The following is a 26837-nucleotide window of genomic DNA, read 5'->3' as shown; positions in this document are numbered from 1 at the left end:
ATGGCCATTGGAATTATTTCCAGACAACTTTCCCATACCCCTACTTTCCCCAAAATGCAGGATTCAGAAAACCCCTGCCTCCAGGAGAGGGTAAAACCAATGTGGAATCACTCAGTAAATCTTCGCTTCCTCTTTCAAAGAGTCTCTACTGATATTGAATTGGGCATCGATTACAGAACAGATTCCATGGATCCAATCAGCTTTTCAGTTTGCGTAACAAGTTACAAGTAACATGTGAAGTTGTGGATCGAGACAAAACAATGAAAATGGAATTGATGATAGGAAGGGAAAGTGATACAAGTGTCACAGAGTTAATGGCTCATTGCTGATTATGAAAATATTCTCTTAGTTAATCGCTGCCCAGTTCAGTATCAACTTCCTGCTGACCAGGAACTGTTTGACAACAAGATGCTTGGGAAACAGCAGGGACATGTGTACTTTTCTGGTCAGTTTTATTCCAATTTACACATCATGGATGTCTGACACACCCATTATTTATTCTCTACAGAGAAACAAGTACATAGATACACACCAATTCTCCCCGTAGCCAATGTAGAACTGTCATTTGCTGCCTAGTTCCAATTGATTTCAGGCTCTCTGTTGGACCCTATTGGATGTGAAAAGTACTGTATCCCAATTCCTCCTACTCTGGAACTGTATCCCAATCCCATCCACTCTGGCTCTGTATCCCAATCCCTCCCACTCTGGTTCTGTATCCCAATCCCTCCCACTCCGGCACTGTACCCCAATCTCTCCTACTCTGGATCTGCTTCCCAATCCCTACCACTCTGACTCGGTATTCCAATCCCTCCCACACTGGGTCTGCTTCCCAATCCCTCCTGCTCCCTGGTCTCTCTTGCTCCATGTGGTCTCATGTGCTTTATCGGAATCCAGATGTGATTCCAACATATTTGAGCATTAACCAATACCCAAAATGTCCAGGAGTCACTGTCTTCCCCAGTCAGTTGTGTAACTGGGGCTGCTCTGGTTTTGTAATGCTCATATCTTCACAATAATTAAGGAAACAGAATAAAGGCTGCAGTTTAAGTTGAGGAGGAGGGGGCGGTGGAGGAGGGTGAACAGTCTGGTTCAGAAATTCACAAAATCGAATTATTTAATCACCACTAGAAATTCCGGCTGGAATGTAATCCGCGCCCATATAGTTAAGGGAGGGTGGGAAATAGAGCATTAGCCATACAGTTATTTAGGAGAAAGTGAGGACTGCAGATCCTGGAGATTAGAGTCGAGAGTGTGGTGCTGGAAAAGCACAGCAGGTCAGGCAACATCCGAGGAGCAGGAGAATTGATGTTTTGGGTAAAAGGTTTTGATGAAGGGCTTATGGCCGAAACATGGATTCTCCTGCTCCTTGGATGCTGCCTGACTTGCTGTGTTTTTCCAGCACCACACTCTCAATACATTTATTTAGTGGTCACCGAGTCATAACTGTTGAATCAACAGGCAATGGATGAGGTGATTCACTCAACTCTGGGATCACACTGTGCACATACAGTAATGTCCAGGAGGGGTGTTCAGCTCGTTCTCTGATTCATAGCCATTGTGTCTGTGTTAATTTTTCAATGAGCCACTCCATCGGTCTCACTCCCCTGCTTCCTCCCCATTGCCCAACTTGTTATATTCACTCTTAATATTTACCCTTTATGTATTCTGAACATTACGAATTGAATCTGCTTCCACGGCCCTTCCAGACAGTGCATCCCAGACCACAACAACTTGGTCAGTAACAATCGAAATCTCATCTCCTACCTGTGTCGTTGGCCAATTATTTTATATCTGTGTCTATGGTGACTGCTTCCAGTGGCAGGAGGGTCAATCTGTAGACACAACCCACAGGTTAAATACATTATCATTACTTAGAATATGGAACATTACAGCACAGTACAGGCCCTTCGGCCCTCGTTGTTGCACCGACCTGTGGAACCAAACCGAAGCCCATCTATCCTACACTATTCCATTCTCACCCATATGTTTATCAATGACCATTTAAATGCCCGTAAAGTTGGTAAGTCTACAACTATTGCAGGCAGTGCATTCCACACCCCTACTTCTCTGAGTAAACAAACTGCCTTTGACATCTGTCCTATATCTATCATCCCTCAATTTAAAGCTATATCCCCTCGTGCTAGCCATCACCATCTGAGGAAAAAGGCTGTCACTGTACACCCTATCTAACCCTCTGATTATCTTATATGTCTCAATTAAGTCACCTCTTAACCTTCTTCTCTCTAATGAAAACAGACTCAAGTCTCTCAGCTTTTCCTTGTAAGGCCTTCCCTCCATTCCACGCAACATCTGAGTAAATCTCCTCTGAACCCTTTCCAAAGCTTCCAAATCCTTCCTATAATGCGGTGACCAGAATTGTATGTAATACACCCTGTGCGGCTGCACCAGAGTTTTGTACAGCTGCAGCATGACCTCACGGTTCTGAAACTCAATCCCTGTCCTAATAAAAGCTAACACACCATATGCCTTCTTAACAACCCTATCAACCTAGGTGGCAACTTTGAGTGACCTATGTACATGGACACCCAGATCTCTCTGCTCATCTACACTACCAAGAATCTTACCAAGTTAAAAATCACACAAACCAGGTTATTGTCCAATGCGTTTAATTAGAAGCACACCAGCTTTCGGAGCGTCATTCCTTCATCAGGTGGTTGATGAAGTAGCGGCGCTGAGAAAGCTAGTGTGCTTCCAATTAAACCTGTTGGACTATAACCTGGTGTTGTGTGATTTTTAACTTTGTACACCCCAGTCCAACACCAGCATCTCCAAATCAAGAATCTTACCATCAGCCCAGTACTTTGAATTCCTATTACTCTTTCCAAAGTGAATCACCTCACACTTTTCCTCATTGAACTCCATTTGCCACCTCTCAGCCCAGCTCTTCAGCTTATCTATGTCCCTCTGTAACCTGCAACATCCTTCCGCACTGTCCACAACTCCACCGACTTTAGTGTCATCCGCAAATTTACTAATCCATCCTTCTATGCCCTCATCCAAGTCATATATAAAAAATGAGAAACAACAGTGGCCCCAAAACAGATCCTTGTGGTACATCACTAGTAACTGAACTCCAGGATGAACAGTTCCCATCAACCACTACCCTCTGTCTTTTTTCAGCAAGCCAATTTCTAATCCAAACCATTAAATCACCCTCAATCCCTTACCACCATATTTTGTACAATAGCCTACTGTGGGGAACTTATCAAACACCTTACTGAAATCCATATACACCGCATCAACCGCTTTACCCTCATCCACCTATTTGGTTACGTTCTCAAAGAACTCATTAAGGTTTGTGAGGCACAACTTACCTTTCACAAAACAGTGTTGACTATCCCTAATCAAATTATTCCTTTCTAGATGATTATAAGCCTTTCCAAAACTTTACCCACAACCGAAGTAAGGCTTACTGGTCTATATTACCAGGGTTGTCTCTACTTCCTAAAGAAGGGCTTATGCCCGAAACGTCGATTCTCCTGCTCCTCGGATGCTGCCTGGCCTGCTGTGTTTTTCCAGCACCACATTTTTCAACTCTGGTCTCCAGCATTTGCAGTCCTCACTTTCTGCTAGTTGATCTACTCCCCTCATTGAACAAGGGGACAACATTTGCTATCCTTCAATCTTCTGGAGGAGAGGAGAGGAGAGGAGAGGAGAGGAGAGGAGAGGAGAGGAGCAATGCAGGGCGGCACAGTGGCTCAGTGGTTAGCACTGCTGCCTCATAGTACCAGGGACCCGGGTTCTATTCCCACCTCGGATGACAGTCTGTGTGGAGTTTGCATGGGTTTCCACCAGGTGCTCCGGTTTCCTCCCACAGTGCAAAGATGTGCAAGTTAGGTAAATTGGACATGCTAAATTGCTCATAGTGTTAGGTGCATTAGTCAGGGGTAAATATAGGGTAGGGGAATGGGCCTGGGTGGGTTACCTCTTCGGAAGGTTGGTGTGGAATTGTTGGGCCAAATGGCCTGTCTCCATACTGTAAGGAATCTAATCTAATCACTTCTGGCACTATTCCTATAAACAATGACGACATAAAGATCAAAGCCAAAGGTTCTGCAATCTCCTCCCTAGCTTCCCAGAGAGTCCTATGATAAAATCTATTTTCACACTTTTAAGAATTTCTAACACCTCCTCCTTGTGAACCTCAATCCCATCTAGTCTAGTAGCCTGTTTCTCAGTATTCTCCTTGACAACATGGTCTTTTTCTAGTGTGAATACTGACGAAGAATATTCATTTAGTGCTTCCCCATCTCTTCGGACTCCACGCACAACTTCCCACTTCTGTCCTTGATTGGCCCTAATTTTACTCAAGTCACTCTTTTATCCATTACATACCTATAGAATGCTTTAGGGTTTTCTCTAATCCTAGCCGCCAACAACTTCTCATGTCTCCTCCTTCCTTGTGTTAGCTCTCTCTTTAGGTCTTTCCTGGCCACCTAGTAACTCTCACTCGCCCTAACTGAGCCTTCAGATCTCATCATAACATAAACCTTCTTCTTCCTTTTTACAAGACATTCAACTTCCTTAGTAAACCACGGCTCCTCCGCTCGACAACTTCTTCCCTGTCTGACCGGTACATACTTATCAAGGACACACAATACCCTCTGTTTTCTTTCAGCTGTTCCTTGAATAATGTCCACATTTCTATTGTGCCCATTCCCTGCAGTTTCTTTCCCCATCCTCTGCTTCCTAAATCTTGTCAAATCGCATGATAATTGCCTTTCTTCCAGCTGGATAATTGAGGCTCTTTCTAAGGTAGGTGGGACCTCTACAAACACGATGGTCTTCAGCTGAACCAGAGGGGTACCACTAACCTGGGGGGAATTTTGCTAATACAGTTCAGGTGGGTTTAAACTAATTCAGCAGGGTGATGGGAACCTAAATTGTAGTTCGAGTATAGAGGACGCTGAACTACAATTCTTGCCCTCTAGTGTATACCTATCCCTTTCCATCGCTAAAGTAAACATAACTGAACTGTGGTCACTATCACCAAAGGGCTCACCTACCTCCAAATCTAACATCTGGCTGGGTTAATTACCCAGTACCAAATCTAATGTGGCCTTGCCCCTTGTAGGCCTGTCTACATACTGTGTCAGAAAACCCTCCTGCACACAATGGACAAAAACTGACCCATCTAAAATACTTGAACTCCTGCATTCCTGGTCAATATTTGGGAAGTTAAAGTCCCCCATAACAACTAGCCTGTCACTTTTGCTCCTATCGAGAATCATCTTTGCTATCCTTTCTCCTAAATCTCTGGAACTATTCAGAGGCCTATAGAAAACTCACAACAGGGTGACCTATCCTTGCCTGTTTCTAACCTCAGCCCATACCACCTCAGTAGACAAATCCTCAAACGTCCTTTCTGCAGCTGTAATACTGTCCTTGACTAACAATGACACACGCCCACTTCTTTTACCATTTTCTCTGTTCTTACTGAAATACCTAAATCCTGGAATCTGCAATAACCAATCCTGTCCCTGCTCTATCCATGTCTCTGAAATGGCCACAACATCGAAATCCCAGGTACTTAACCATGCTGCAAGTTCAACCACCTTACTCCAGATACTCCTGGAGTTGAAATGGACACACTTCAAACCAACTTCTTGCTTGCTGGTGCCCTCTTGCAACCCTGAAATCTTATTTCGGACCTCCCTACCCTCAGCGTCCTCTATACTCGAACTACAATTAAGGTTCCCATCACCCTGCTGAATTAGTTTAAACCCACCTGAACAGTATTAGCAAATTTCCCCCCAGGATAGTGGTACCCCTCTGGTTCAGCTGAAGACCATCCTGTTTGTAGAGGTCCCACCTACCTAAGAAAGAGCCTCAATTATCCAGGAATCCAAAACCCTCCCTCCTGCACCATCCCTGTAGCCACTGTGTTCAACTCATCTCTCTCCCTATTCCTTGCCTCACTAACACATGGCACGGGCAACAAACCAGAGATAACAACTCTGTTTGTTCTTGCTCTAAGCTTCCACCCTAGCTCCCTGAATTTCTGCCTTAGATCCCCATCCCTCTTCATATCTATGTTGTTGGTGTCGATGTAGATCATGACTTGGGGTTGTTTGTCCTCCCCCGCAAAGATCCCGTAAACATGATCAGAGACGTTTTTTCAGTCTGGTTCTGGTTTCCACCTTCACACTCTCTGCCTGATTACATTCATTGAAAATTCTACTGTTGACTTTAGAGGTTTGGAGCTCTGCCTATTCCCAGCACTGCTTGCCTCTTCACAGTTTATCTAATTTGTTTTCTGCGCAGACCGCACAGCAGTGAATGTGAGGCACCATTCTCGGTGCTATTTGTGTGACCACATCCGAGCTGCCTATTTGTAGAGCTCTGTAATCGGTAGGCAGGAAGTTAGGTACAGCTGCAGGGAGGAATCTAAAACATCCACAAACCCACAAGGTGAAGTTTCAGAAGCTCATTTTACACACCATCGACAACAAGTTGACTGTGTCCACAGAACTAAAATGCACCTGACACAGAATTATAGTTACTTGCATCTGCATGACTTCCTTCACTGCAGTCACCCAGCTTGTCACTTATGACTCAATATCCCTCTCACGCTCAGAAGCTGAAAGTACTGTGTCTGGATACAAGTCTCACTCTAGAGGCCTGAGCACACAGTCTGAACTGACATACCTAGTCCAGCGCTGAGGCAATGCTGCACAGGCAAGACTGTTAGATACCATTGGTACCAATAGGAGGAGAACAGGAGCTTTGTCCATTTCCCTGGACAGCCCTGATCCCTCAAATCAATGTCATGAATAACACATTATGAGACCGTAAGACATAGCAGCAGATGTGGGCCATTCAGCCCATCGAGTCTGATCCACTGTTCAACGAGGTCATGGCTCATTTGTTAATCTTTAACTTCAATTTCTTGTCTTTTCCCCAGACACCTCAATACTGATTAAAAATCTCTCTTTTCACTCTATCTGCGTCATTAATCATATTGCTATGTTTAGGAACTTCCTGAGCGCAAACTGGTCACTGCATTTCCTACCCTATGACAGAGGCTACACTTCTAAGGCACCTCATTGGTTGGAAAGCACTTTCTTGGGGTGAGGGGCGGGTGATGCTGAAGTTGGTGGGCAAGTGCTTTTATAATTTACAGGTTGCAACTGCAGTTTGCAGGCTGAGAGTGGGGAGACAGTGGCTGAGGTATCCTACTGCACTGTCCCTCTCAGCTGACATTGACCAGGCAGGATGGTTCCTGGCTTTTATTCACTCTGTTGAAATCATATTGGGACTTAGCACCTTGTACATGAACATATTCTGTGAGTCAATGCGTCTGGGAGTTGCAGTACTTCAAGAAGGGAGTGAATGCTTGACTTTTATATATGCTTATCAGTAATTAGAGACAATTCCAGATTCCAGGAAAAATAGTGAAAGTGACAAGCATAGTCTATGAGTATTTTTTCCATTTGTTCATGTGATGTGGGCATCTCTGGCTGAGCCATCATCTGTTGCCCATTCCTAATTGTCCTCGAACTGAGTGGCATTTCAGAAGTTAGGAATGGGGTGGCACGGTGGCTCAGTGGTTAGCACCGCTGCTTCACAGTGCCAGGGACCTGAGTTCAATTCCAGCCTCAGGTGACTGTCTGTGTGGAGTTTGCACATTCTCCCTGTGTCTGCGTGGGTTTCCTCCCACAGACCAAAGATGTGCAGGTTAGGTGGATTGGCCATGCTATATTGCCCATAATGTCCAGGGAAGGGAGTGCTGCGGGTCTGGGTGGGATACCCTTCAGAGGGTCATGTGGACTTGTTGGGCCAAATGGCCTGTTTCCATATTGTACAGAGTGTATGAACTATTGAACCACATTGCTGTGGGTATGGGGTTACATGTAGGCCAGACCAGGCAATGGCAGATTTCATTCCCTAAACAAGCTAAGTGAATCGATAGGATTTTTAGTGATAATCAACAGTGTTTACTTGGTCATTATTAGACCTGCTTTTAATTCCTGATTTTCACGGATTCACACTTCGCCATCTGTCGTGGTAGGATTTGAACCGATGTCGGCAGAGCAGTAGCCTGGGTCTCAGCATTACTGGTGACCATATGCCATTGCCTTCCCAGGAAGGACAAAACTCAGTTTACAAAGCAATGGACTTGAGTAAGATAGAAACAAGTTGAAATATCAGCTAATGATAGTTATATGGAGTTGTTCACATTAAGACAGTTGAATGAACTATTGAGAGATAGGACACAACCTACTGTCTCTACGACATAGCAGCCAGTTGCTATCACCTGCAGAACTTCACCAAAGATCCTTCCAAACCCACAACCACGTCCACCCAGATGGACAAGGACAGCAGATACATGGAACATCACCCCCTTCAAGTTCTCTTCCAAGTCACTCACCACCCTGACTTGGAAATATATCGCTGTTCCTTCACTGTCACTGGGTCAAAAGCCTGCAATTCCCTCCCCAAGGACATTGTGGGTCAGCCCACAGCAGGTGGACTGCAGCGGGTCAAGAAGGCAGCTTACCCCCACCTTCTCAAGGGGCAATTAGGGATGGGCAGTAAATGCTGGCCCAGCCAATGACACCCACATCCCACAAATGCAAATAACAAACAAAAACCTCTCCATTATGTTCACGTTGGACCAATGGAATGGCCTTGCTTTCTGAATAAAGCCTGCTGTATTTAAGCACAGATTAACCACATTATGTTTGCTCTCGAGTTGCCCACTCTGGTGGGACTTATTGCTGGAGATCTCACAGGTGACTACCCCCTGCAATTCCCATACCTCACTCGCCTGTCAACAGCCGCCCAAAAAATACTAGGATAACTGATGCACATTGCATTTATGTAGTGCCTTTATAAAATGAAATGCCCACAGCATTTCATGGGAAGCTGTCACTGAACATGGACACTCAGCCAAAGGAGGAGACACTGGGACAAAGAAGGGTTTATAGGGATCTGGGCCAAATGCTGGTGAATGGGACTAGCTTAATAGAGGATATCTAGTCAGCATGGATAAGTTGGACATCTCTCTGACTGTAAGTGATCAAATAATGGGAGAGTCTGAAAGGAGAGAGGGGTACAACAACCCAAAGACAATTCCAGAATTTCTGGCTCTGGCAGCTGAAAACATGGCCATCAACGAGGGAAGGACGTGAGAGAAGAACGCCAGTACCAACAAAATATAGATGAGATTGCCCAGGAAGGAAGTGTTGGAAGTGCCCATTCCCCAGGAATGTAGCAAGAGAAAACGGTTAACCTCATTTTCATAACTATTCCTAAAACTTCTGCAACATGTTTGTTATAAAAGTGATAAGATTTGAAATATTGTGACAAAGGTATAGTTTACATGGAACGTCAGGGGAAAGTGAAAGAGTTGCATGTTATAAAACTAAGCACGATATACTTATTCTCTTGAATTATCACTTCCACCTTTGCATCATTCACATTTTAGTTTAAGGCTTTGTTGAGTTTGTCATTTCTATTGTTCACCAGGAACAGCAGTAGCAGCACAACTAGTAACTGTGCCATAAAGGACTGACCCTGAACTTGGCTCAGTGCATGGCATTCTCACTGAGTGGTTTGTGGGTTTGAATTCATGCCAGTGTAATCAGGCTCAAATTTCAGGTTGAGATTCCTGATGGACGTATTGATGGAGTCCTGAACTATTAGAGGGCCAGTAACGAATAACCACCTCAGTCTCAGAGGGTCAGTGCTGAGGGAGTGCCACACTGTCAGAGAGTCAGCGCTGAGGGAGTGCCGCACTGTCAGAGGGTCAGTATTGAGGGAGTGCTGCACAGTCAAAGGGTCAGTCTTGAGGGAGCATCGTGCTGTCAGAGGGTTAGTGCTGAGGGAGTGCCGCACTGTCGGAGAGTCAGTGCTGAGGGAACACTGCACTGTCAGTGGGTCAGTGTTGAGGGAGTGCCGCACTGTTGGAGGGTCAGCACTGAGGGACTGCTGATTGTTGGAGGGTCAATTCTGAGGGAGTGTTACATTGTTGGAGGGTCAATTCTGAGGGAGTGTTACATTGTTGGAGGGTCAGTGCTGAGGGAGTGCCGCATTGTTGGAAGGTGAGTACTGAGTGAGTGCCGCACTGTCAGTGGGGTGGTTTTGATACAGTCATGCACTCTTAGAGCAGTAGTGAGCGAGTGCAGTACTGTTAGCCAGACAGTGTTGAGAGGGTCCTTCATTGTCAGAGATGAGATGTTAAGCTGAGGCTCTACCTCGTTCTGAGGCGGAACTAGCACTGACTCAGGCCACATCAAGTTGTTAAATGTCCAACTGCATTATCATGTGCACAATTGGGGTGGGGGAGGGGCGTAACTTGAGATATCTTTTTGGCAACGGACATACTAAAGAATTATATCGAATACATTGCTAATTGAAAAAGACAAAATGCGTTTGCATTTATTTAATGCCTTCACAACCTCAGGTCCAAAGATATCTGTCACAGCCAATGAAATATTTCTGATGTGTAGTACTGCAGGAAACATGACTGTCAATGTGCACACAGCGCACTGTCAATCACAGTAAAACAAATGTACAAACAGCACTCAATAGTTCCTGTTTCCTGAGGGAAGTGATCGCTCTACTCGTTGTGACCACAATGAGGAAATCTAGTGTTACAGTATAGCTCACCCTCTGCTAATGCTCATCACCTCAAATAACACCCCCACCCCCAACCCCAACACAAACAAGGTTAAAGCAGAATGACCCCATTCAGCCAATCACAGCCCTGTCAGCAAAGTGAAGCAAGAGGTCATTGACAGTGCAACCAGACAGCATCTGCTCCTCAATAATCTTCTCACTGACTCTCAGTTTGGATTAATAGCTGTCCGATAACACCACTAGGCCATCATCTCCCTAAAGAATGTTGTATGTGGTTATTTAGCTCAGTGACTCTGTCTGTGCCTTAGTGTGATGCAGGATGCTTCAGCAAATCCAGCTCTGTCAGGGTCTGTCTCAGTCTATCTCTGTCCTTTATGCCAAGTCTCAATAGGTCACTGCGCGTCACACCATCTCTCTGTGTATTTACCTGGACCACGCAGCTCCAGATGTCATTACAGACTTCATCTGAACAAGAATGAATGAACTGTGATGAAGTGGGGTGAGGTGGGAATGCCTATTTCCATAATAGAAAGACAGCATTTGACCAAGTGTAGTATCAAGAAGCCTGAGTCAAGTTGATGTCAATGGGAATTGGGGGAATACTCTCTGGCGGATAGAAAGGTAGTTGTGATTACTCGAGGTCAACCATCTCAGCTCCAGGACATCTCTGCAAGAGTTCCTCAGGGTGGTGTCCTAGGCCAAACCATCTTTAACTGCTTCATCAATAACCTTCCCTCCATCATTGGGTCAGAAGTGGAGATGTTTGCTGATGATTGCCAATTTTTCATTACCGGTCATGACCCCACAGAGTGAGGCAGTCCGTGTCCATCTTCAGCAAACTTTAGGGAACATTGGGCTGTCAAGAGGTAAGTGATGACTGCACAGAAACTGACCATCTCCAAAAAGAGAGAATCTAACCATGGCTCCTTGTCATTCAATTGTGTTACCATCATTGAATTCACCCCTAACAACATCCTGGAGGTTATCATTGACCATAAACAGAACTGGACTCACAGTGTAAATACTGTGTCTGCAAGAGCAGGTCTTAGGCTAGCAAACTGCAGGGAATAATTCACCTCCTGATTCCCCAAAGCCTATCCATCACCTGCAAAGAACAATCAGAAGTGTGATGGAATGTTATCCATTTGCCTGCCTGAGTGTAGCAGGTACACGGGAACACCACTACCACCTGCAAGCTTCTCTCTGGGCTACATACCATCCCAATTTGGAATGTTGTGACTTTTGATTTATTGTCATTGGGTCAAGTTCCTGCTGCATTTACACTACATGGATTGGAAGGATGCGTCACCATCTTTGTAGGCAGTTAAGGACATATAACTGATCAGTTGGGCATTAGCAAAAATGCCAGTGTTCCAGGAATGAGCATAAAAATCGACTGAAACAGGTTTTTCTGCCACATGGTGAGATAGGTAAATACACAGAGAGATGGTGTGACGCGCAATGACCTTTTGAGACACAGCTTAAAGGACAGAGATAGACTGAGACAGACCCTGACAGAGCTAGATTTGTTGAATATCCTGCATCACACTGAGGGACAGCCAGAGTCACTGAGCTCAACAACCACGTACAACGTTCTCGGGGAGATGATGGCCTGGTGGTGTTATCAGTCAAATACTAATCCAGAGAAACAGGTAGTGTTATAGAATCATACGGCACGGAAACAGACCCTTTGGTCCAACTCATCCATGCTGACCATGTTCCCAAACTGAACTAGTCCCATCTGCCTGCATTTGGCCCATATCCCTCTAAACCTTTCCTATTCATGTACTTATCCAAATGATTTTTCAAATGTTGTAACTGTACCTGCATCCACTCTCTGTGGAAAAAGTTGCCCTCACATTGTTTTTAAAACTTTCTCATCTCACTTTAAAAATATGGCCCCTTGTTTTGAACTTCCCCACCCTAGGGAAGTTGCTATTCACCTTATCAATGCCCATCATGATTTCATAAACCTCTATAAGGTCAGCCCTTGATCTCCTATACTCCACTGAAAGAAGTCCCAGCCTATCCATCCTCTCCTTATAACTCAAATCCCTAATTTCCAGCAACATCCTGGTAAATCTTTTCAGAACCCTCTCTTTCCTGTAATAGGGGGACCAGAACTGGACACAGTATTCCAGAAGAGGCCTCACCAGTGTCCTGCACAACCTCAACATGACATCCCAACTCCTATACTCAAAGATCTGAGCAATGAAGGCAAGCACGCTAAATGCCTTCTTTATCATCCTGTCTATGTATGACACAAATTTCAAAACTTATGTACCTGAACCCCTAGGTCTCTCGGTTCTACAACAATACCCAGGGTCCTATCATTGATTGTATAAGTCCTGCCCTTGTCTGTTTTACCAAGATGCAATACCTCACATTTGTCCAAATTAAAATCCAAACGCCACTGCTCAACCCATCGACCCAACTGATCACAATTGTTTTGGAATCTTAGATATCTTTCTTCAATACCCACAAGTTTGGTGTCATCTACAAAGTTACTAACCATGTCTCCAATGTTCTCATCAAGATCGTTTATATAAATGACAAACAGAAGTGGACCCCGTACTGATTCCTGCAGAACACCGCTGGTCACAGGCCTCCAATCAGAAAAAATAACTGTCCACCATCACCCTCTATCTCCTACTGTTAAGCCAATTTTGAATCCAGTTGGCTAGCTCACCCTGAATCCCATGTAATCTAACTTTATTAATTAGTCTACCATTAGGTCAAAGGTTTTACTAAAGTCCCCATGTAAACAACATCGTAAGATCTGCCTTCATCAATCTTTTTGGTCACACCCTCAAAAAGCTCAATCAGGTTTGTAAGACACAATTTCCCTCACACAAAGCCATGCTGACTATACCTAATCAATCCTTGCCTCTCCAAAAATGTGGTTAGGTGAATTGGCCATGCTAAATTGCTCGTCATGTTAGATGAAGGGGTAAATGTAGGGGAATGGGTCTGGGTGGGTTGCTCTTCGGAGGGGCTATTTTCACACTGTAAGTAATCTAATCTAAAAAAAAATGCTTATGAATCCGATCTTTCAAAATCACCTCCAACAACTTATCCACTGATGTCAGGCTCACATGTCTATAGTTCCCAGGCTTCTCCTTACAGCATTTCTTAAATAAAGGCACAACATTAGCCACCCTCCAGGCCTCTGGTACTTCACCTGTGGTTATAGATGATACAAGTTTGGGAATTAGACAGAAGGTAGAGAGAAACTGTTCCCTCTTGTGAAAGGATCAGGAATGAGAGGGAATAGATCTGAATAGTTTAGCAAAAGATGCAGCGAGCATTGCAGAGAACACTACCAGAGAGTTTGGGAAGGAGGCAGATTCAACTGAACGAAGGTGGGAGAATGGCACTAAGTGAATTGCTCAGCTGGGGGGGAAATGATGATCTGAATGGCCTGTTTCTGAGCTGTAACTATCAGGTGACCAGCTGGTCCACATATGCTTCAGGGTCAGTGCTGAGGGAATGCTGCACTGTTGCAGGGTCAGTGCTGAGGGAGTGCTGCACTGTCAGAGAGTCAGTTCTGAGGGAGTGCCGCACTGTCAGAGGGTAAGGCTGAGGGAGTGCTGCACTGTTAATGGGGTGAATTCTGAGGAATTGTTGAACTGATATTTTTTGGTGTGATACTATTCTGTATTTCATGTAAAAGGTGCAAAAGATCACATGGTACCATTTCTAGGAACTGGATGGGAAGTACCCCTGGTGTCCTGGCCAATATTTATCTCTCAATCAAGATTCCTGAAAGGTAGTCATAATCCTATTGCTGTTTAAGGAAGCTTTCTGTGCACAAGCTAGCTATTCTGTTTCCTGTATGACACCAGTGTTTATGTTTCAATTGTAATATATTGGCTGGAAAGCACCTTATGCTGAAAAATGTGTTGCTGGAAAAGCGCAGCAGGTCAGGCAGCATCCAAAGAGCAGGAGAATCAACGTTTCGGGCATAAGCCCTTCTTCACAAATTTTCCTGCTCCTTGGATGCTGCCTCACCTGCTGCGCTTTTCCAGCAACACATTTTTCAGCTCTGATCTCCAGCATCTGCAGTCCTCACTTTCTCCAAGCTGTCCTGATGTTATGAAGGCACTATGGAAATGCAAATTTTGTTTCTTTAGGGTTTAAGATGACAAGAAACAAGTATACCTTTGACGAGGACAGTGCAATTGACGTGGTGAACATAGACTTCAAGAAGAAATTGTACACAACAAAATTTATAAAAGGGAGAATGGCAATTTGGATACAAATTTGGTTGATTGACAGTAAACAGGAAGCTATGGTTATAATTGGATGTCTTTCAGGTTGGAGGAAGGTTCATCGTGCAGTTCTACTTGGTCAGTGTTATTAAATTAGGCCAGGATATTTTTCACTGGAGCGGAGGAGGATGAGGGGTGACCTTAGAGAGGTTTATAAAATCATGAGGGGTATCATGGGGAATGACGAGGGCTTTTCTCCCTAGGATGGGGGGGGTGGGGGGTGGGGGGGAAGAGTCCAAAATGAGGGGGCATAGTTTTAAAATGAGAGGAGAAAGTTTTAAAAAGGACATGAGGGGTAACATTTTTGACACAGAGTGATTCGTTTGGAATGAAGTGCTAGAGGAAGTCTCTGTATTAATGACAGAGACCACAGTGTACAAGTTGGCTATTCCAAAGTTTTCAAGTTCGCAGATGATTATGAGAAAGGCTGTATAGAACTCCAAAAGACATAAGAGAAGTTTGTGAGGTGGGTGGATAGGTGGCAGGTAAAGTTGAATTCAGAGACTTTTAAGGTGGTTGATTTCAGTGGCCAGATACAAAAAGAAATAATTCTAAAAGTATAATTCTAAAAGAGGTTAGAACCAGAGGAACCCAGGTGTATTTGTGCACAGATCATTGAAGGTGGCAGAAACAAATTACGACAGATGCTGGAATCTGAACTGACAACAAAAAGTGCTGAAGATCACAGTGGGTCAGGCAGTTTCATGGAGAGACAGCGAGCTAACGATTCAAATTGAGATGACTCTTCAGAGGTGAAGTGAACTGAGGAGGGGGCAGCATTTATGCGATAGTTGGGAGGTGGGTGGTAGGACAGGTGGAGAGAGCAGTTAATAAGGTAATTAATATCTTCGGCTTTATCAGTAAGGTGACAGAGTACAAAAGCATGGAGGTGAAGTTGTGTAAGATACTAGTTAGACCTAAGCTGGAAGACTGTGTACAGTTCTGGTTATCACACTGAAGATGGATGTGAAGCATTGGACAGAATGCAGAAAAGATTCACATGAGTAATTCCAGTGTTGAGGAACTTCAGTGACATGGAGAATTTAGGACTATATTCCTTGGAGAAAAGAGTATTGAGAGGATATTTGATCGAGGTGTTCACAATCAGCAGGGAATTAGACAGAATAGGTAGAGAGAAACTGTTCCCTCTTGTGAAAGGAATCAGGAATGAGAAGGAGTAGATCTGAATAGACTAGCAAAAAATGCAGCGAGCATTGCAGAGAACATTACCCGAGAGTTTGGGAAGGAGGCAGATTCAACTGAACGAAGGTGGGAGAATGGCACTAAGTGAATTGCTCAGCTGGGGGGGAAATGATGAGCTGAATGGCCTGTTTCTGAGCTGTAACTATCCGGTGACCAGCTGGTCCACATATGCTTCAGCAGAAAATCAAGTCGAGTAAAGAAAGGGTCAATTGATTTCAGCACCTGCTAGGCCTTCAATTTGCTGTCCATGTAACTGAAGGGCTGCAACAGCAAGAAGCCCTTATAGACTTCAAACTGCACCATCTTTGTACCTCAGATCAGGTGTTGGAGGAATCTTTTTGTTCAAGGTGAAAGGAGGAGGCTAAAGACACGGTTTTTGTCGTACTTATGCTGCTGTCTTGATCTGATTCACATCGACAAAGCAGCCTGTGATGTTTTGAGGGCGTCAATCAAATTACATCCTGACAGTGGACTTGGAGCAGGTGAACAATTAGATTTTAGCGAAATGGATTTGGCTGGATGAGCAATTTTTAGTAGAGTGCTGATAGTGTAAACTGAACAGACGCAATCCAACAACACCTGAGAGATACAGCTGTGGTTCAGTTCGGGTGAACCCATCCCAAATCTTACGTTTATCATTACTTTGCCTGGTGCAGTACTGTTCCAGTATTTTCATCTTTAATTATTGCAAATGACGCTAGCATGGGTAGTGAAAGACCCTTGTTAAACTGGGAAAAGAGAAAATGAACTGCTTTGATTTAACCCTGAAGGTGTGTCAGAGGTGGAATGGGGAAGACAGAGGACTTTGCGGGTTGCCTGTATGTTGTCCATTGAGAGACTGGAAACCATGATACGATCTAGTTGACACTGGGGTACCAGGGAAGGGGAATGTGTTGTGAAGTGTGCAGCCTGGTTTGCTGCAATGCAGATATCTAAAGCTGGGAGAGCTCTTGTGCATTTAAAAAAAAATTAAATGCTGATCTCTTTCTATTCCTGTACAGTATACACCCACCTCTTTAGGCTTCTCAAAATGCCTGCATTTAACCCTGATTTCCCCACAGCAGCTTCTGTCCTCATACAACCCCACTGTACAACTCCTACACTTCCCAAGCATACACTCCAGCTATGTTTGGAAATGATCTCCCTGTTCCCAGTCAGAAATTAGTGCAGCTCCTTTTTGAACCAGTTAATTGCACCAGTGTGTTTCCAGCTTTATGGCCGGTCAGTCCCACAGATCCTTTCACATGGGGAAATCAATTCATACATTGCTACAAGTGTTTCTAGAATGTTCTTCTCTTTACTTTCCTTTCGTGCAGAACTAGCTTGGCGAGTAACGTTGAGTTACATGGTTATGGGATTGACCCTGACTCCTGAGTGCACGCAATCCCAGTGCCCTACTGAAGGAGGGCTGCACTGTCAGAAGTGCCGTCTTCTGTCTACCCTGTCAGGGGAAGGATTCCACAGCACTATTTTAAGAACAAGGTCAATGAGCTGAAGATTTGTCACCCAGCCAGCATGACTACAATCAGATTATCTGCTCGTTTCCTTCTGGCTATTTGCAGGAGCTTGCTGCACAGAGTTTCGCTATTATGTTTCTTGCATTGGTAATACTTCAGAAACATTTCAATGACTACAAACAGCTTTGAAATCCTTTGAGGCTGCGAAAGGTGCTAGAGAAATGCAAAGTGTTTTCCTGCTGAAGGTACGGTCTGCCAGTGTTGTTGTTGGGAGCAGTAGCTGCGTGTCACATTCTTGCAAGCTTTGAATTTCCTGCGTGGCCACCATTTGGGAAATTAGACCCAAAGCTATGGCCATTGCCCTGGAATTGCCTGTGAATCCCACAGGAACATGGATAAGGGTCGCGCGTGCTAACCATCCCAGTCCCTCACAGCATATATTTGCCCTCTTCGACCTCAATCCTGACCCCATGACTAATCCCTTAGCCCTGTCACTGACACTAACACTGAACCCTAAACCCCATCACTAATCATGGCTAAATCCATCATTATTCTGACTAAACCCTAAACCCCATCACTGACTCTAAAACTAAAACCAAAACACAAACCTTGACCCCAAACTCAACCCTAAATCCTATCACTAACTCTAAAATTAAACTCTAAACCCCATCACTGACCCCTAAAAACCCTAAGCACTACAATTGATCGCAGTTAACCAACTGCACGAAACCTTAAAACTCATCATTAGTTGAAACACTGACCCTAATGTTAATCTCTCAAACCCATCACTGACCCTAATGCTACAATTTACAGGATTTGTTAAGAACAATCTAAGCAGCTGCATCAGTGGAATTTGAATGCCTGGCCCTCTAGATTAATCTTTCAGTATGATTAACCTGTAGTTACCCTACAAAATATTAAACATTACCGCATAAAGCGGAATTCCTGAGCAGGATTGCTGCCCCTAATATCGACCCTATAAAGCTCTGTACAGAACCTAATTGTCAAAAATCAATACATTAATTTTAAATTTCACCAATATTTGATTATTATTAGAGCAAACTCATGGGGTGTTTCTGTACCCCTTCTGCAGCCTGCACTCTTACATATTACTCATGCTCAGACCATTTTACACAGCTTTACACACTCAGTACAGCCTCTCACACCCGTTAACTCATAATCCTTGCCCACTGATTCTGTCAAACTCACTCAATTTGAAAACAGAGGAACAGGCGCACTGTCAGCCATTCGGCCCATTATGTCCGCTCTGACATTCAATTAGATCATGACTGATCATCTACCTCAAAGCCACTTTTTGGCACTCTCGCTGTATCCCTCGATGGGCATTACTTTCCAGAAATGTGCGGATTTCTGTCTGGAACCTGCCTGATTCACGAGTTTCTGATTCTCTCAGGCTCCTGTCGCTGTACGTGCACAGATTTTTCACTCTTTCTCAATGGGCTTCGCTCATTGATCTTCCCAAGACTCACAGACAGCTCCCTCCAATCACTGAGAGTGGCCCCCACACTCATTCTGTACAGGACACACACCCTGATCCAATCACTCAATCTGGATCAAACCTGGGGCACACATTCACACTCAATCTGGATCAAACCTGGGGCACACATTCACACTCTCGCACATTCATTCTCAGACATCCCACTGAGAAGAATTTTTTTTTGCCCCGTTTGACTCTCATTTTGCTGCCTCCTTTTCTCATACCCGGGTGGACCCAATATTCATTCATCTCCACACTCCCTCTTACACATGCTAATTCTCTGTCTGTGTGTCTGCCTCTCTGCTTTGCTCACACGCACGTACACGATGTTTTTTTAAAAAAAAATGCCATCGATTTCCCACTCGGGTTGATTGCTGGTCACTGTTGTTACACAGCCAGGTTTCCTGCCTATTTCTGACACTTTTACACACTTTGCTTTCCCAGTTCAGTACTTCTCCTGCCTGCTCCCTTTTGTCTCCCGTGTGAGGTCTCGGTTCTGGCCGGAATTTAATCCCCTCCAATGGACTCACCAGACGCTGGGCTCCTGCTCGCTCACCCGGGGGGAGAGGCAGAGAGAGAGGGCTCGCAGTGTTCACGCTGCTCTCCCGGGGCTCGGGGGATCTGCAGCCTCTCTGTCCCCGCTCCCACTGAATCCTGTTTCGCGGCAAACAGCCTGGGAACCCCCGGGGAACTGAATGAGATCAGAGCCTGAGACCTTACATGGAACAAGGAGGAAGAGGAAGTCAAAGCGAATCAAACTGCAATACTGGCGTGGGAGGGAGGGCGCTGTCAGCACGGAGTGACCCAGACACACAGGGTGACACACACCCTCACACACACACACACAGGGTGACACACCCTCACACACACACAGGGTGAGACATACCCTCATACAGACACACAGGGCGACACACAGCCTCACACACACACACACAGGGTGAGACATACACTCATACAGACACACAGGGTGACACACACCCTCACACACACACTGACAGGGTGACACACAGCCTCACACACACACACACAGGGTGACACACAGCCTCACACACACACTGACAGGGTGAGACATACGCTCATACAGACACACAGGGTGACACACAGCCTCACACACACACACACAGGGTGACACACAGCCTCACACACACACTGACAGGGTGAGACATACCCTCATACAGACACACAGGGTGACACACCCTCACACACACACTGACAGGGTGAGACATACCCTCATACAGACACACAGGGTGACACACACCCTCACACACACACACACAGGGTGACACACAGCCTCACACACACACTGACAGGGTGAGACATACACTCATACAGACACACACACACAGGGTGACACACAGCCTCACACACACACTGACAGGGTGAGACATACACTCATACAGACACACACACACAGGGTGACACACAGCCTCACACACACACACACAGGGTGACACACCCTCACACACACACTGACAGGGTGAGACATGCCCTCATACAGACACACAGGGTGACACACACCCTCACACACACACACACAGGGTGACACACAGCCTCACACACACACTGACAGGGTGAGACACACCCTCACACACCCTCACACACACACACAGGGTGACACACAGCCTCACACACACACTGACAGGGTGAGACATACACTCATACAGACACACAGGGTGACACACCCTCACACACAGACAGGGTGACACATACACTCACATAGACACACAGGGAGACACACCCCCACACACACAGACAGACAGGGTGACACACACCCTCACACACAGACGGTGACACATACCCTCACATAGACACACACAGACAGGGTGACACACACCCTCACACACACACAGATAGGGTGACACACACCCTCACACACACACTGACAGGGTGAGACATACCCTCACACACAGAGGGTGACACATACCCTCACAGACACACAGGGTGACACACCCTCAGACACACACACAGAGGGTGACACGCACCCTCACACACACAGACAGGGTGACACATACCCTCACACAGACACACAGGATGACACACCCTCACACACACACTGACAGGGTGAGACATACCCTCACACACAGAGGGTGACACATACCCTCACAGACACACAGGGTGACACACCCTCAGACACACACACAGAGGGTGACACGCACCCTCACACACACAGACAGGGTGACACATACCCTCACACAGACACACAGGGTGACACACCCTCACACACACACAGACAGGGTGACACACACCCTCACACAGACACAGACAGGGTGACACATACCCTCACACAGACACACAGGGGGACACATACCCTCACAGACATACACACATTCACACAGTCACCCCCCCCCCCCACACACACACACAGGGTAACAAACACCCTCACCCACACACAGGGTGACACACACCCTTACACATACACAGACAGGATGACACACACAGACAGGGTGACACACACTCTCACGCAGTCAACCCCCCACATGCATGGGGTGACTCACACAGTCACCCTCACAACACAGACAGGGTGACACACACAGACAAGGTGACACATCCTCTCATACAGTCAACCCCTCAACACACACACAGGGTGACACACACTATCACACAGTCACCCCCCACCCCCACACACAAACAGGGTGACACACACTCTCACATAGTGACATTCCATGCACAGACAGATTGATACACACCCTCACACAGTGACCTCTAACAGACAGTTTCACACAGAGAGACCGACACAGATCCACACATTGCAACACCAAACCTTCCAAACACCAGGGTGGTATGATGGCACAGTGGTTAGCACTGCTGCCTCACAGCACTTGAGACCTGGGTTCAATTCCTGCCTCAGGCAACTGTCTGTGTAGAGTTTGCACATTCTCCCAGTGTCTGTGTGGGTTTTCTCTGGGTGCTCTGGTTTCCTCCCACAGTCTAAAGGAGTGCCGGTTGGGTGAATTGGCCATGCTAAATTGCCCGTAGTGTTAGAGGGGGTGGGTCGGTGTGGACTTGTTGGGCCGAAGGGCCTGTTTCCACACTGTAAGTAATCTAATGACACAGAGGCACAATAAGAAATTGAGTGATAAATACAGACTCACATTCACAGACCGAGGTACAGTGATATACACACACACATAGTTTCATATACATTCATCAACGGACACAGAATGGCACAGAACCTGTCTTTCTCTTGCACACATACAGTGACAAGTGTATACTGTGACTCAAACACTGTCACACATCGGCATACACAGCAATGCACACACAAGATTGATGAGCAATCATATGCAAATACCCACTCATGCACAGTAATAACAGCAAAAGGCCAAGCAAAAGTTTAATAAAAAGAGAAGATGGGTCGGGATATAAAAACAGACTGTAAGAGCTTTTGCAAGAATGCAAAAGGGAGGAGAGTCGTTCAAGTAAATATTGGTCTCTTAGAGATAGAAACAGGAGAAACAATCAAGAGGTTGAGGAAGTGGCAGTAGAAAACATAAATGACATGACAGGGAATCACAGGGTTAATGAGAGTGAAAATCTAATGGTTGTTTATATCAGCAGAGAGATAAATATTCAAGAAATATAAATCCCCTGGATCTGAAAGACCATATCTTAAGGTTCTAAAAGAGATAGCTGTCGAGATAGAAGATCATTGGTTATATTTTCCCAAAATTCTCCAGCTGTTACAATGCCAGTGGATGGTCATGTCAGATCTCAGACTGAAGTCTGGCTTGATATGACAATCTTGTTTCTTTGTTTTGAATGAGTTGGTTTCCCACTGGATCATAAACACACAATGCTGCTGATTTAGCTTATTAATTTATCATGCAAATGAAACAAAGATTAAATAGAATAAACCCAGCCATTTACATATTGCACAAATTTGAAGATTTCAGACTTTAAGAAATAGGAAAAGGAGTAGGCCATTCAGCCCCTCAAGCCTGTTCCACCATTCAATAGGATCATGGCTGATCTTACACTCCACACGTTCACTTTCCTGCCCTTTCTCCATAACTCTTTATTCCCTGACTGATCAAGAATGTACCTACAATGGCCTTAAATATACAGAAGGGACCTCCCCCCACTGCCTTCCCCATCCCCACCCCAAGTATCTGTGTCAAGGTGTTCCAAAGACTCTCAAGCTTCTGAGAGAAGACATTTCTCCTCATCTCAGTCTTTAAGCTGATGCTCCCTTTATTCTGAAACGATTCTCTTTTGTTCTAGACTCTCCCATGAGGGAAAACATCCTCTCAGCATTGACCCTGCCAAGCCCCTTCAAAATCCAATATGTTTTCAATGAGATCACCTCTCATCCTCCCAAACGCCAGGGAGTAGAGTCCCAATCTGTTTAACCTTTGGTCATATGATAATCCCTCCATACCGAGGATCATACTCATGAACCTTCTATGATCTGTCTCTAATTAAATGATATTTTTCATTAAAAAAGGGACAAAAGCTGCTCACAGTGCTCCAGATGTGGTCTCACCAGCCCCTTGTACAGTTACAGTAAGACTTCCCTTCTCTTATACTCCAACCCCCTTGAAATAAGGGCCAACATTCCACGACCCTTCCTGATTCCCTGCTGCCCCTGTGTGCTGGCTTTCTGTGTTTTGTGCACAAGTCCCCCCAAGACCCTTTGTGTTGCACACTTCTGCAGTTTCTCCCGGTTTAATACTCTGTTCTTTTCTTCTCTCTTCCAAAATGAAAACTGCATTTTCCCACATTACACTCCATTTACTAATGGCTTGCCCACTTATTTGACTTTTCAGAAATTGTTTGTATCCGTCTTGCGATCTGACTGCCCACCCATTTTTTTGTCATCTGTAAATTTGGCTACAGTCTATTTCCTTCCTTGCTTCAAGTCATTAATATATATTGTAAACAGTTGCGATTCCAGCACTGATCCCTGTGGAACCCACTGGTCACAGGTTACCAACCTGAAAAAGAACCCATTACCCCCACTCGCTGTTTCCTGCCCATGAGCCAATTCTCTATCCATGTCACATGCCATTGCTCGCAAGACAAAGCTTTTCACTGTGCCTTGGTACATGTGACATTTCATTCCATTACATTCAATGTCAATATACGACCTCCAATACCGTGGCTCTTATGTAACAACATTTTGTAAGGTACCTTGTCAAATGCCTTTTCAAAATCCAAATACAACACATCCACTGGGTCCCTTCTATCCAATGTGGTTTAGATTTCCTCAAAAATTTCTAATAACTTAGTCAGATATGATTTCCCTTTCATGAAGCCATTTAGAAACACACAGTAAGACATGCTGCCATTAAACTGCAAAATCCCCTTTACAGTATGAAACAATCCTTTACAGATCCTGTAGGTGTCACTCCAGACAGAACCTCCTCCTCTATCTTGTCTATACATTTATCCTCACTCTCACTTCACCTCCCAGTTTGCAGAGAATCTGAAAGCCTCTTCCGGGACCTTTCATACTTTTTCAGCTTCATATATCCTCTTCATGTTTATATCTAAATATTTATCGCCTGGAACAATTGCTAAATTACTTATTCTGAGGTAAACTATTTTTAACAAACCTTAACCCTCTTCAATCCCACCATTGGGGAACCCCATTTCCGGCAAGTATTGTTTATTCTCCCAGCCCAGCCAATCCTGCTGCTTCCTGGAGAGGGTAAACTCCATTTTACCGGCTCAAAAACTCGGCACCTCCCCTTCTTTGGAACAGCATTGTGGGTGTTCTCACAGTCTATGGACTGCGGTGGTTCGAGAAGGCAGCTCACTATCTGAAGATGTCAAAGGATGGATAATAAATGCCAGTCTTGCCATAGGTGACCACATCCCATGAGGAAAAAGAAAGAAAATGCAACACTTGTGCTCTGGACACTGGTTTGAAACAGGAGCAGGAGGAGGCCATTCACCCCCTCGAACTTGCTGTGCTTTTCAGTTGGGTCAGTCTTAGTACTGACAGCTACACAGTCCAAAGATGTGCAGGTTAGGCATGTTTGCCATGCTAAATTGCCCAAAGTGTTCAGGGATGTGTAGGTTAGGTAGATTAGTCAGTGGTAATGTAATGTAATAGGGTAGGGGCATGGGTCTGGGTGGACTTGGTGGGCTGAAGGGCCTGTTTCCATACTGTAGGGAATCTATGAAAGAAAAGAACCTCTTGCATTGTTGGCCTTTACAAATTTGCTCAGGCCTGGAGCCATGATCTTTTTGGTGTAGGTGCAGGGTGGGGGTGTTGATTTGTGGGGGTGGTGTTGGTGCAGGGGTAGGTGGGGGAGGTGCTAGGGGAGTTCCAGATTTCCATCACCATGCGAAAGTGCTTCCTAATTTTGATCCTGAACAAATTTCCGTTCACAGGCATGTTTCATCACATAGACCATGTCCTGGCATCACTCAAACAGGTGAATTTCGAGGACACCACAATGAAAATGTGTTTACACTTCCTTCCTTCTCTCATTGAGGACATTGAGGAGCTGCAGGCTGGGCAGATTCTCAGTGTCTCTGACTGAAAAACCATTGATCGCACTCTTCAATCACAGGGGGAAGAATGGGATCGACTGCAGACTCTACTGGGACTAGAGATGGATATCAAAAAGATTGAGCCCTGGAGTGGCTGAGTAGACAGTTAAATGGGCTGAATGTCCATTCAACACACCTACAGTAGATAGCAGGCAGAGAGAGGACAGTTATAGCTTCAGGAATATGCTGATGTATCAGAAAAGTTGATTGGTTCTAACTCAAATTGTTTAACCACATTTGTTTCTGACGAAAAGTGGAAATGATAACATAATGATTATATAATTAGATAATCTCTGTTATCAGTCTATAATGAAGTCCTTAAGACCAAAAGAAATAGGAACAGGAGTAGGCCATTCGGCCCCTCGAGCCTGCTCCACCATTTAACAGGATCATGGCTGAGCCAATATTCCTAATGCTGAAAATGTGTTGCTGGAAAAGCGCAGCAGGTCAGGCAGCATCCAAGGAACAGAAGAATCGACGTATGCCCGAAACGTCGATTCTCCTGCTCCTTGGATGCTGCCTGACCTGCTGCGCTTTTCCAGCAACACATTTTTCAGCTCTGATCTCCAGCATCTGCAGTCCTCACTTTCTCCTCCAATATTCCCAATGCCTACTTTGCTGTTCTTACCCTGTAACCCTTCATTCCTGAATGAACAAGAATCTATCTACTGTCTCAGCCTTAAATAAATACATCAACACTGCCCCCACAGTTTCTGTGGCAAGGAATTCTAACTTCATTGAGGTCTACAGCACAGAAAAAGACCCTTCAGCTCATCAAGTCTGCACCAGTCAAAGCCAATCACCTCACTACTCTAATCCCATTTCCTAGCACTTGACCCATAGCAAATACACATCTAGATACTTATTCAATGTCCTGAGGGTTTCTGCCTCTGGCACCATCACAGGCAATGAGTTCCAGATTCCCACCAGTCTCTGAATAAAAATCCTCACATCCTCTCTAAACCTCTCGCCTCTCACCTTAAATCTACGCCCTTGGTCATTAATCTCTCCACCAAGGGGAAATCTTCCTCCCTGGCTAGATGCCTCTCAGAAATGATCTCAGTCATTTCCCCCTCAGTCTCCAAGGAAAACAATCCAGTCTGTCTAATCTCACTTCATATTTGAAATTCTCCAGCCCAGGCAACATCCCAGGAAATCTCTTCCATATCTTCTTCAGTGCTGTCACATCCCTCCATAATCTATCTATTCTACTTGGTAGTCTGGAGGCCTATAACATTGGCCTGGAGACATGTGTTCAAATCTCACCACAAATTTAAAATTTGATTAGTCTGGAATATAAAGACA

General features: G+C 45.1%; 1 protein-coding gene across 2 annotated transcripts in view; it reads right to left on the bottom strand.

Moving 5' to 3' along the window:
• Positions 1-19767, bottom strand: part of LOC140462819 (neurocalcin-delta-like) — a 32996-nt gene extending 13229 nt beyond the window's left edge. The window contains exons 1-2 of one of the 2 annotated variants that reach the window (XM_072556155.1): positions 19565-19767; positions 1765-1832 (exon numbers count right to left, since the gene is read on the bottom strand). The gene's annotated coding sequence lies outside the window, so the exon portion shown is untranslated. The remainder of the gene's footprint in view (positions 1-1764; positions 1833-19564) is intronic. The other variant, XM_072556154.1, reaches the window with a different exon arrangement.
• Positions 19768-26837: the final 7070 nt, after the last annotated feature.

This window comes from Chiloscyllium punctatum, chromosome 37 (genome assembly GCF_047496795.1).
Source record: "Chiloscyllium punctatum isolate Juve2018m chromosome 37, sChiPun1.3, whole genome shotgun sequence".
Taxonomy (NCBI): domain Eukaryota; kingdom Metazoa; phylum Chordata; class Chondrichthyes; order Orectolobiformes; family Hemiscylliidae; genus Chiloscyllium; species Chiloscyllium punctatum.
Note: the sequence above shows the minus strand (reverse complement) of the source record. Positions and strands in the feature narration are given on the sequence as shown.